We start from the raw sequence: 10,394 nt of genomic DNA on the forward strand, positions 1-10,394 counted from the left end.
CACCTCATCAATCGGCTTCGCTTGCCAACAAATCAGATGATTCTTAATCATCTGACCAACCTCTGGTCTTAGCCCTTCAACAAATCTGAACACAAGATGGTTCATGTTTTTCGGCTCAATAGTCTCAGTACCACTGTAATGCTTGAACGCTTTCAACAACCTCTCATAGTAAGCATGGATCGATTCTTTAACCTCCTGTGAGGTCCGGTAGATTTTCTGCCAATCAGTCACTTTCGGCGACACTTTCTGCTTCAAAAACTCAATCACTTTATGATAATACTTCATCACCTCCTCAGATGGTTCTCCAGTCACCTTATCCCTTGCCAGCTCCTGTGTCGGCCAGTCCACACCTCTCTTACACTCAAGCCATAAGTCAGATGGAACAATGATCTCAAACAAAGTATTCAAGTCTTCCCAGAGACACTTCGCAAGTTTCACAAACCTGTCTGTCTGCTGATACCACTCTATCGGCTTCTCCCTCAACCTGGGATAATCATTTGTGAAAGACAGAATGTCTCCACTAGTCCACGGTACATGGACTAGAACCCCTCCAGCTGTTTCTCTCATCAGTAACATCTTTACTGTCTCAGTATACGGTAAAGCTTTAGTTGGACTTGATCCCGGACTGTCACTCTTCTCCTTATCTATTTTCTTTGTCCATCTGCCTTCCCACTTTTCTAAGGCTCCCCAGATCTGCACACTCTGCAGTATTTCTTTAAGATGCGCTTTTATTCCGGCCGACCTCATGTGGTCAAAATCTTTAGAGTCGAAGTCTAATCTGCAACTCCTTTTCAAATGTTTAGTATTCTCAATGTCAATATTGTATTTGTCTGCTAGGTTCGCCAACCTCTGATGCACTTTGCCCACTTCTTTAGTGATTTTGGGGCACAGATATCTCAGTTCTGCTTCTGTATATGATTCCAATCTGTTTATCCCTATTTGTCCCTTCCACCAGTTCAGCAGCTTCCACACCCAGTCTTACAAAGTTTAGGTAGTCATCCTTCTCAGGTTTTTCTGGCTTCTTCGCAGTTACTGCAGTCTTTTGTGAAGCGTAAGTTTTTTCTAACCACTCATTTAATTGTTGCACAGAGAAACCTTGCAACAAAATATTTCCCGACTGCATCAATGGTGACTGTGATGTCTCTGCACTCATCGTCTGTGGGGCTAACACACTTAACCCTGCTTGTCTCATTGCCTCTAGAGGAGCTCCAATCGGACTGAGGTCTAACGAGGATCTGAGTCCTTCTGCTGCTTGTTCTCTTGGTAAAATGGTCTGGGGGGTTCCTGTGAACCCTCCTCTTGTTATTTCTGGAGTCCTCACTCCCTGATCGCATATACCAGGCTTATCTTGCGCATACAATGGCACCGGCGGACCAACAGTAATTGGTAATGATATGGCAGCTGGTGTCTGACCTGGTCCCAAACCCCGCGGAGCAGTAACTCCCAAAGCTTGACTCACTATAGCTGGGGCAGGTACTAATGGAGATCCTGCTACTGGGCTATAACTCGGAACCAGCTGTTGCTGCGGTTGTGGCAGCAATTGCGGAGTTGGCTCAATCTGCACTAACCTCGTTTTTGTATATATCGAGTCGGGCGGCACTGTCAGATTCGTAGCAGTCTCTAGAACTGGGACGTCTAGATAAATTCTCTGTATCTGCGGTGGAGGTTGCAACTGTATCTGCATGTCTGGCGCAGTAGGTACACTGACACCATTCTGTATCAAACCCGTATCACTAGTCTGTACTGTATCAGTAACTCCCTTCTCCTGCGTCTGTTTCCCAGGACCCGCACTAGTGCTCAGAGCATTGTCGTCCACTGCATAAGGTGGCGGGTGATCATGTAACAACTGATTAAGAAACTCTTCATCAGCTGAATCGTCTTCCTCTATCCAATACCTCTTAGTCTCTTTTGGTTTACTAGAGTCTTTATCTGTCTTACAAGTGGCTTTCTTTCCCTGTATCTCGTCTCCCTGTGTTATTGCTGGGAACAATTTAAGTCCGTCAACTATTCCCCTTCTCCACATTTTACTCTCATTGTCCCATCTAGGCTCGGCTAAGGTCTTTTCTGCCCTTCTCATTCTCCTCTCGAATTTCTGCTGTCTTTGTTTAATAGCCATTAAATCCCAGACTGCCAATGCCTCGTACTGTGCTGGCCTCGGAGGTGTCTTTTGTACACTTAACATCCACCTCAAATTCTCTAAAATTCTCGTATTGAACGTTCCATGTTCTGGAAATGCCAAACATCCCTCCTTTTCTGTCAATTTGCGCCATTGTTTCATCCATCGGCAAGGCGCGACACCCTTTTCCTCCATAACTATATAAGCTGGAGTACCCTCAGGCGGTGTAGGCTCCCCTTCACTCGCCATAATGTATGCGTCTCCTTTCAGAGCGCTCTTAAAAGCTTTGATAAAATTCATCTTTGCGTCTTTTTCTCTTGTCTGTATTTATTCAGAAAGTGACTTTAATTACCAGGACACTCTTCACCCACCTTCCTCAACCTATTGCCTCTCACGGACGGCTGCCAATCCGTGCGCGACCCCTCTCGGCAACTGACCTATCCCAGCGCGGCACCACTGACGTCACACTCACACACGCTGCAGCTGACAAAGTCTTGCGGCTCGTCCTCCTTACACTGGATTCACACCAAACTAATGCAAAATTAATGCGAGCACCTTTAACAACAACAACAACTTAAATTTGCTGGTTTACTACAGGAAGGGTACACAATCGCTTTAGAACTTTACAGAGATTTCACTTGAAGCCTCGGCCGCTACTCTCTCCTTCTCTGTTCCCACACCCGCAAGCAGAATTCGACCCGCAAATCCTACTCTTGACTTGTCAATGGTTTGTTCTAGTGCATTATAGAACTTGCCAAATCTCCATCAAAGGTTTCACTCACACAATTTACTTAAACTCGACTTGTCAGCCACGCCCGATTGATCTAATTAAACCGCACAAATTACAACATAAACCCAAGTGTCTCCTACACCTGTCAATATACTCCGGAGTCTTAGACCGCGACGGGTCCGTACATTGACAACCAACCACGTGGATAATTTTTTAGCACAAAGCGCCACACTCATATGAAGTACGCCGACTTCCCTACTCTCATACTGTGGAGTACGCCCACTCCTACTAAAACAGCATGTCCTGGCCTAAATACACACAAACTTCACAAGTCACCTGCAAAATGCATAAGCTGAGCAAGCGCAAATCTATACCACATATGCTAAAACGCCAGGAACATTCCCAACTCACTTAGGCAGGCTCCGAGATCCCGGGAAAGTCATGGGGAATTTAGAAACACATCATATCTCCAATTTGCATTATCTCAGAAAAATAATCTAAACAATAATTCTCCGTCCTAGGGCCCCAAAGGGCCAAACCGTCGCTCTGCTACCAGAACTGTTAACGCGTCCCTCTATGATAATTTATTACACATTAGGACTCGTTTTTAGGCCAATTAATCTTTTGACCCAGTTGAGAGACACCTTAGGACGAGATAGCTAATCAATATGTCAATCAATACGTCAATATTATCATCAATATTTATTACCACAATGCATTTCACTTTAGTCAAAGACATTAATCGATTCAAGACACCGCCATGACCTTGCAGTCATGAATAACCATACCAGTTTAGTAGAATTTTACAAATTTTATTCCCTATTTATTACAATTCAAAAGCAGATGCGTTAATCTCAAAACCAAGAAACACAATAGCATAGTCACAATATGGAAACTCTCATAAGATTTCATTAAGGCAAGAATCGCGAACATCAGAACATAACACGGTGTGTACATAGATTAACTTTAGCAGAGTGTCATCAGCGCGTCAGTTCAACAAAGCATAGATTCAGTCGTTTGTATGTTTGCGTCAGTTTAGTGAGCACCTGTCCTAACCACTGATTAGCATCGGCATGTTGGGCTTCAAGCAAAACAATTTAGAACACCAATTTGGAAAACATCTAGCTACAGTCTCTGTCAAAAGTAAGCAGTTGGTACCTAGAAAGGAAAAGCAAACAGACAAATCACAATTTCATTGTCATAGTTACCCTCCAAGGTTTAGGTCAGCACTCAGGTTCAGTCTTCGTCTTCAGGACATCAGTCGATTCTCCATCAGTTAAGACTCGGTTCTGGGGCAAAAGGGGCACTTCCCTCACAAGGAGGCAAAGTATAAATGGGCAATCTAAGGAAGAGGATGGTTCTAAGTAAAATCAGCAAAGTCACCGAACAGAGTGACAAAGTTTCTAGATAAAATCAATAGCATTCCCTAACCCACATAAATGGCTCCTCGTGTCAAGGGTTTTTATCCCTTTTTCGTAGTACATTCCCCTAAAATTTCATTTGTTTACAGTTATACCCCACTATCTTTACCCTATTAGAAAACAGATTGTCATTAATCTTTCACCCCATATTATTTTACAGACATTTTATTGGTCCCTGTAATTGACGTCTTCGGAGGTAGCACGTCCGGTATGATTTCATCCTTCTGTAATTCTTTGCATATCTTTTGGTCAGTAGCTCCATTGTCTTCACCGGGTTAAACGACCTTGTACATTACACTAATTTACACTGTTGTATTTCAGCTAGCACTCTCCTACAAGCAATATGAATTTCATGAGAACGGATCCACTATGGTTACATTCAGCTTCTAGTTTGAAGAAAACAAGAGGTCATGTCCTTTTGCGAGTCAGCACACTGCACGTTAGAAAAACACATTTAATAGGAGAGCCAGGCAGCTAAGCTTCGGCTCATGCTAACTTAAGGCCTACAGGATTTTAGCTCAAATTCAATAATGCAATCCTTAGTAATTTGTATAAAACGTATTCAATTATAATAATTCATCAACATTAGTCATTTTTATTAGTTCCCGTATACATTGGCGGCCACTCCCCGTGGTCACATTTCAAGTGCACGTTTAAGCAAAATACATTAATACAATTTCTAAGCGGCATTATCACACATTAGTTCATAAACATTTCATGTTAATATAGATTATATAAGCTACGCTCTCTCAGTGGTAGTGGTAATAGTGAAGTTAGAAATAATGATGGTGCTAAAAATGCAGAATGTGATGGTGGTGGTTATGATAATAGTGGTGGTAATGATCAGGGTAATAATGGTGAAAGTATTAGTGGTAATGTTGGTGGTAACTTGCAGTAATGATGATGGTGGTGATAATATGTGTAATGGGTGGGGTGGTGGATGTGCTAATGGAGTTGGTGGCTATGGTACTGACGATGATAATGGTGGTAGTGATGGTAATGGTAGTGGTAATGTGGGTAAGAGTGGTTGTATGAATGGAGCCAGTGATAAAAGCAATGGTGATGATGGTAACGGTGTGAAGGTAGTTGGTAGGCATTACACTCTCAAGATCTCAAAAACGTATACTTATCCACTGTATAATATTTTGATAAACATTACAATGAAGGGTGGGTGTCAGAAGTACAACATACTAAAGGAACCATCAAGCTCCGCAAGCAAGTCAAAGTGGAAGAAAGGCACTCACCATTGAAAATAAATGACCACTGGGAGGGCTGTGAAGTGCAGTGAAGCTTTTCCAAGGAGTTCAGAAAAGAGCTGAAGTTTGCAAATTATTACAGACTTCTTTGCCTGCCTGTAGTTGTCTCTTTCAGATGGGGAAATGACCGTAAGCATGTAAAATATCTTCACCCAGATTGCCTGACCAGATAAAGCATTTAACTGAAATTTACTTTTAGATAAAGGCTAAAGAGAACTGCAGTGTTGCGGGCCCTAGGCCCTCATGCTACCTAAAGATAACCACACACACACATGATTGTGGTTACTGAAATTGGAACTGGCCTCGGGCACGTGCGCCTGGCCCCTTTTATTAGCAGCTTCGTCTGACCGGTAACACCTGTGATTGATTTGTGTGGGGTGAGTGTGGAAGCCAGCCCTCGAGGAGTGGCTGGTGGAAACACATTATTGACAAACACTAGTATGAGTCCAGCCGGACTCTACATCCCTCCCAAACTTTAATTACAAAAAACAAACAAGTCCAACCTGTAGGAAAGAATGAATAGTAAGATAAACACCATTAAGTCTCTTCAGGCAGACCGCCGGAGATGATGAGTGGACAGTTGCAGCTGGGAGCACCTGGCGTCATGGCATGCCTCTGTAGTTTAACCAGACTACAGTGGGCACAAATGGCAGTGTTGACAAAGTCCGTAAACCTCAATTGCCTGTCCATAAGGTTACAGTTCACTCGGACACTGTTGGTCCTGTCCAGCCTGATCTCTGGGTGTTGGAGTCTATTTACATAGTCCACTGGGATGTTGCATCCTGAACAGGGAAGTCTGTCTACAGAGTTCAGTGTGGGTGCATGAGGAGCAGTGGGGAGTCCACTGCAGAGATCTCTCCGAAGGCGTTCAGGCCCCGGGGACAGCAAACCAGTAAAGACGGAGGATAACATGGATGAAAAAGCATTGTCCTTAAAAGCCTTTTCGGTGCTTCCTAACTTCTGCTGATAGAGCAGCTTCAGGCTTCCTTCTCATGCCGGGGCTCCATCGCACAGGAGTCTCCCCTATGCCATATTACCAGGCTGCCACGGGACCGTGTGGACTATGCAGTGCCTATTTCAGGACAAGTGAAGGCATCGCTGAGGAACAGTCAACAGGACCACATTCAAGTCACGCTTGGAGCCACAAGGGTGGTTAGCACAGGGTCTGTGTGCTCTGGTCGTCTGGACTCGGGCGCACCGGCCTTTGTCACATAGTTTTTGGGTGACCAGTTTCCAGCTGTGACCTCAGTGCTTCCCGACGCCTGTTGTGGAACTGCTTCTGACATATCTCTCTGGTTGGGCTTTCCCTCTCACCGGAATTCCCTTGAGGTCCTTGCCCCTGGATTGCCATGGGATGACGTGGGCTGTGCAGTCTTTCTTAAGCTCCGCCAAGGGGGTCACTGTGGAATTCCCAACAGGGCCATGTCCAAGCCTCATGCAACCCCAAGGGTGGATGGTCCAATGTTCGAGTATGGTTTCTTCAGCTGGTCTCAGGTGCATAGGGGCTTACAGTAGACTTCTGGGTGATCAGCCTCCCACAGTGCCGGTGATGCCTTGTCAACATCTGGTCTTTTTGCTGGCATACAGTTCCACTCTGGTGGTGCAGTGCTCCTTTGGTGGTTCGGGTGATGCACCTGGTAATGATGATCTTACCAACTAATAGTTTGATCAATAGGTGGCGGTGTCTTGCTTGGAGAAGGGATGACTCAAGGGACTTCGTAGCCTCTTGCGGTTCTCGTTCATCATGTGCAGTTACCAGCAGGGATGCTATCTATGTCAAGCAGCTGGTGTCAGACTGAGAAGCGTGTGGCCTGGACGCAGGTTCACACGTGCAGGCGGCTTACAGTTGGTCCACCCGCGGAGCTGTCGCCAGTGACGTCTGTGCACCCCGGTGGCTGGCTTGTGTTGATGGATGCCCTCTCCGGTACTGGTATGAGTCCTCAGTCTTGTCGCTCTTCTCCTTTTTTCTCTTGCGCCCCTGTGGTGTTTCTGATATTTTATGTGACCAGTCTATCATACACTTTTCTTCTTCCAACCTTCTTTGTGGTGGGCCGTAGTGCCACGCTCCTCTCTCTTCTTCTTTCCATTTTCGTTCATGAGGTGGTGTTGCGCCACGGGCCTCATGTTGTGTCACATGCATCTCTCACTGGTTGTGTCTTCCGTTGAGGCCTCTGACAGACTATGGTCCTCATTACAACATTGGCAGTAAAAGCCGCTTACCGCCGTGCAAAAGACCGCCTACACACCGCTGTGGCCGCGGAAATCCGCCACAGCTATTATGATCCACATCCCGAAATCCGACAAAATTCAGACACCCACACAAGTCCACCACACCAAAGGTCAGTGATAAACTGGCAAAAACAAAACCTCCACCGTCACGCCAACAGAAATACGCCCATGCTATCACGACCCACGAATCCACGCAGCGGTCTTTCTACCGCGGTATTCCATTGTCGGTACACACCGCCGCGCTCAAAATACACACACATCTCCAAAACACCACCACATTGGACAATTCGAAAGACACACACCTGAGACACATACACACACCACTCCCACACTCTCAATGCTATATAAAACACACACCCACATCACCCACAAACCCCTACGCACACAATTGAGAATGAAGCACTGAGAGAGACACCACCATCCACAATCTAGCAGCCACAGACACTCAACACCATCACCCACACAACTTCCACGCACAAAACACCACACACCACTACATATCACCACACTTATCACCACATACACCACCCCAAACATCACCTACACCACCCCATGGCACGGCAAAGACACCCCAGGTTCTCGGAGGAGGAGGAGCTCAGGGTCATGGTGGAGGAAATCGTACAGGTAGAGTGTAGGAAGTTGGCTCTGTATGTGCTATTTCAAAGTAAGGAATAGCATGCACAGAGTCCAAGGGTTCCCCTTAGAGGTAAAATAGTGGTAAAAATAGATAATACTAATGCTCTATTTTGTGGTAGTGTGGTCGAGCAGTAGGCTTATCCAAGGAGTAGTGTTAAGCATTTGTTGTACATACACATAGACAATAAATGAGGTACACACACTCAGAGACAAATCCAGCCAATAGGTTTTGTATAGAAAAATATCTTTTCTTAGTTTATTTTAAGAACCACAGGTTCAAATTCTACATGTAATATCTCATTCGAAAGGTATTGCAGGTAAGTACTTTAGGAACTTCAAATCATCAAAATTGCATGTATACTTTTCAAGTTATTCACAAATAGCTGTTTTAAAAGTGGACACAGTGCAATTTTCACAGTTCCTAGGGGAGGTAAGTATTTGTTAGGTTAACCAGGTAAGTAGGACACTTACAGGGCTCAGTTCTTGGTCCAAGGTAGCCCACCGTTGGGGGTTCAGAGCAACCCCAAAGTCACCACACCAGCAGCTCAGGGCCGGTCAGGTGCAGAGTTCAAAGTGGTGCCCAAAACACATAGGCTAGAATGGAGAGAAGGGGGTGCCCCGGTTCCGGTCTGCTTGCAGGTAAGTACCCGCGTCTTCGGAGGGCAGACCAGGGGGGTTTTGTAGGGCACCGGGGGGGACACAAGTCCACACAGAAATTTCACCCTCAGCGGCGCGGGGGCGGCCGGGTGCAGTGTAGAAACAAGCGTCGGGTTCGCAATGTTAGTCTATGAGAGATCTCGGGATCTCTTCAGCGCTGCAGGCAGGCAAGGGGGGGGTTCCTCGGGGAAACCTCCACTTGGGCAAGGGAGAGGGACTCCTGGGGGTCACTTCTCCAGTGAAAGTCCGGTCCTTCAGGTCCTGGGGGCTGCGGGTGCAGGGTCTCTCCCAGGTGTCGGGACTTTTAGGTTCAAAGAGTCGCGGTCAGGGGAAGCCTCGGGATTCCCTCTGCAGGAGGCGCAGTGGGGGCTCAGGGGGGACAGGTTTTGGTACTCACAGTATCAGAGTAGTCCTGGGGTCCCTCCTGAGGTGTTGGATCGCCACCAGCCGAGTCGGGGTCGCCGGGTGCAGTGTTGCAAGTCTCACGCTTCTTGCGGGGAGCTTGCAGGGTTCTTTAAAGTTGCTGGAAACAAAGTTGCAGCTTTTCTTGGAGCAGGTCCGCTGTCCTCGGGAGTTTCTTGTCTTTTTGAAGCGGGGGCAGTCCTCAGAGGATGTCGAGGTCGCTGGTCCCTTCGGAAGGCGTCGCTGGAGCAGGATCTTTGGAAGGCAGGAGACAGGCCGGTGAGTTTCTGGAGCCAAGGCAGTTGTCGTCTTCTGGTCTTCCGCTGCAGGGGTTTTCAGCTAGGCAGTCCTTCTTCTTGTAGTTGCAGGAATCTGATTTTCTAGGGTTCAGGGTAGCCCTTAAATACTAAATTTAAGGGCGTGTTTAGGTCTGGGGGGTTAGTAGCCAATGGCTACTAGCCCTGAGGGTGGGTACACCCTCTTTGTGCCTCCTCCCAAGGGGAGGGGGTCACAATCCTAACCCTATTGGGGGAATCCTCCATCTGCAAGATGGAGGATTTCTAAAAGTTAGAGTCACTTCAGCTCAGGACACCTTAGGGGCTGTCCTGACTGGCCAGTGACTCCTCCTTGTTGCTTTCTTTGTTCCCTCCAGCCTTGCCGCCAAAAGTGGGGGCCGTGGCCGGAGGGGGCGGGCAACTCCACTAAGCTGGAGTGCCCTGCTGGGCTGTGACAAAGGGGTGAGCCTTTGAGGCTCACCGCCAGGTGTCACAGCTCCTGCCTGGGGGAGGTGTTAGCATCTCCACCCAGTGCAGGCTTTGTTACTGGCCTCAGAGTGACAAAGGCACTCTCCCCATGGGGCCAGCAACATGTCTCTGGTGTGGCAGGCTGCTGGAACTAGTCAGCCTACACAGACAGTCGGTTAAGTTTCAGGGGGCACCTCTAAGGTG

The sequence above is a fragment of the Pleurodeles waltl genome, chromosome 8 (assembly GCF_031143425.1).
Source record: "Pleurodeles waltl isolate 20211129_DDA chromosome 8, aPleWal1.hap1.20221129, whole genome shotgun sequence".
Classification (NCBI taxonomy): domain Eukaryota; kingdom Metazoa; phylum Chordata; class Amphibia; order Caudata; family Salamandridae; genus Pleurodeles; species Pleurodeles waltl.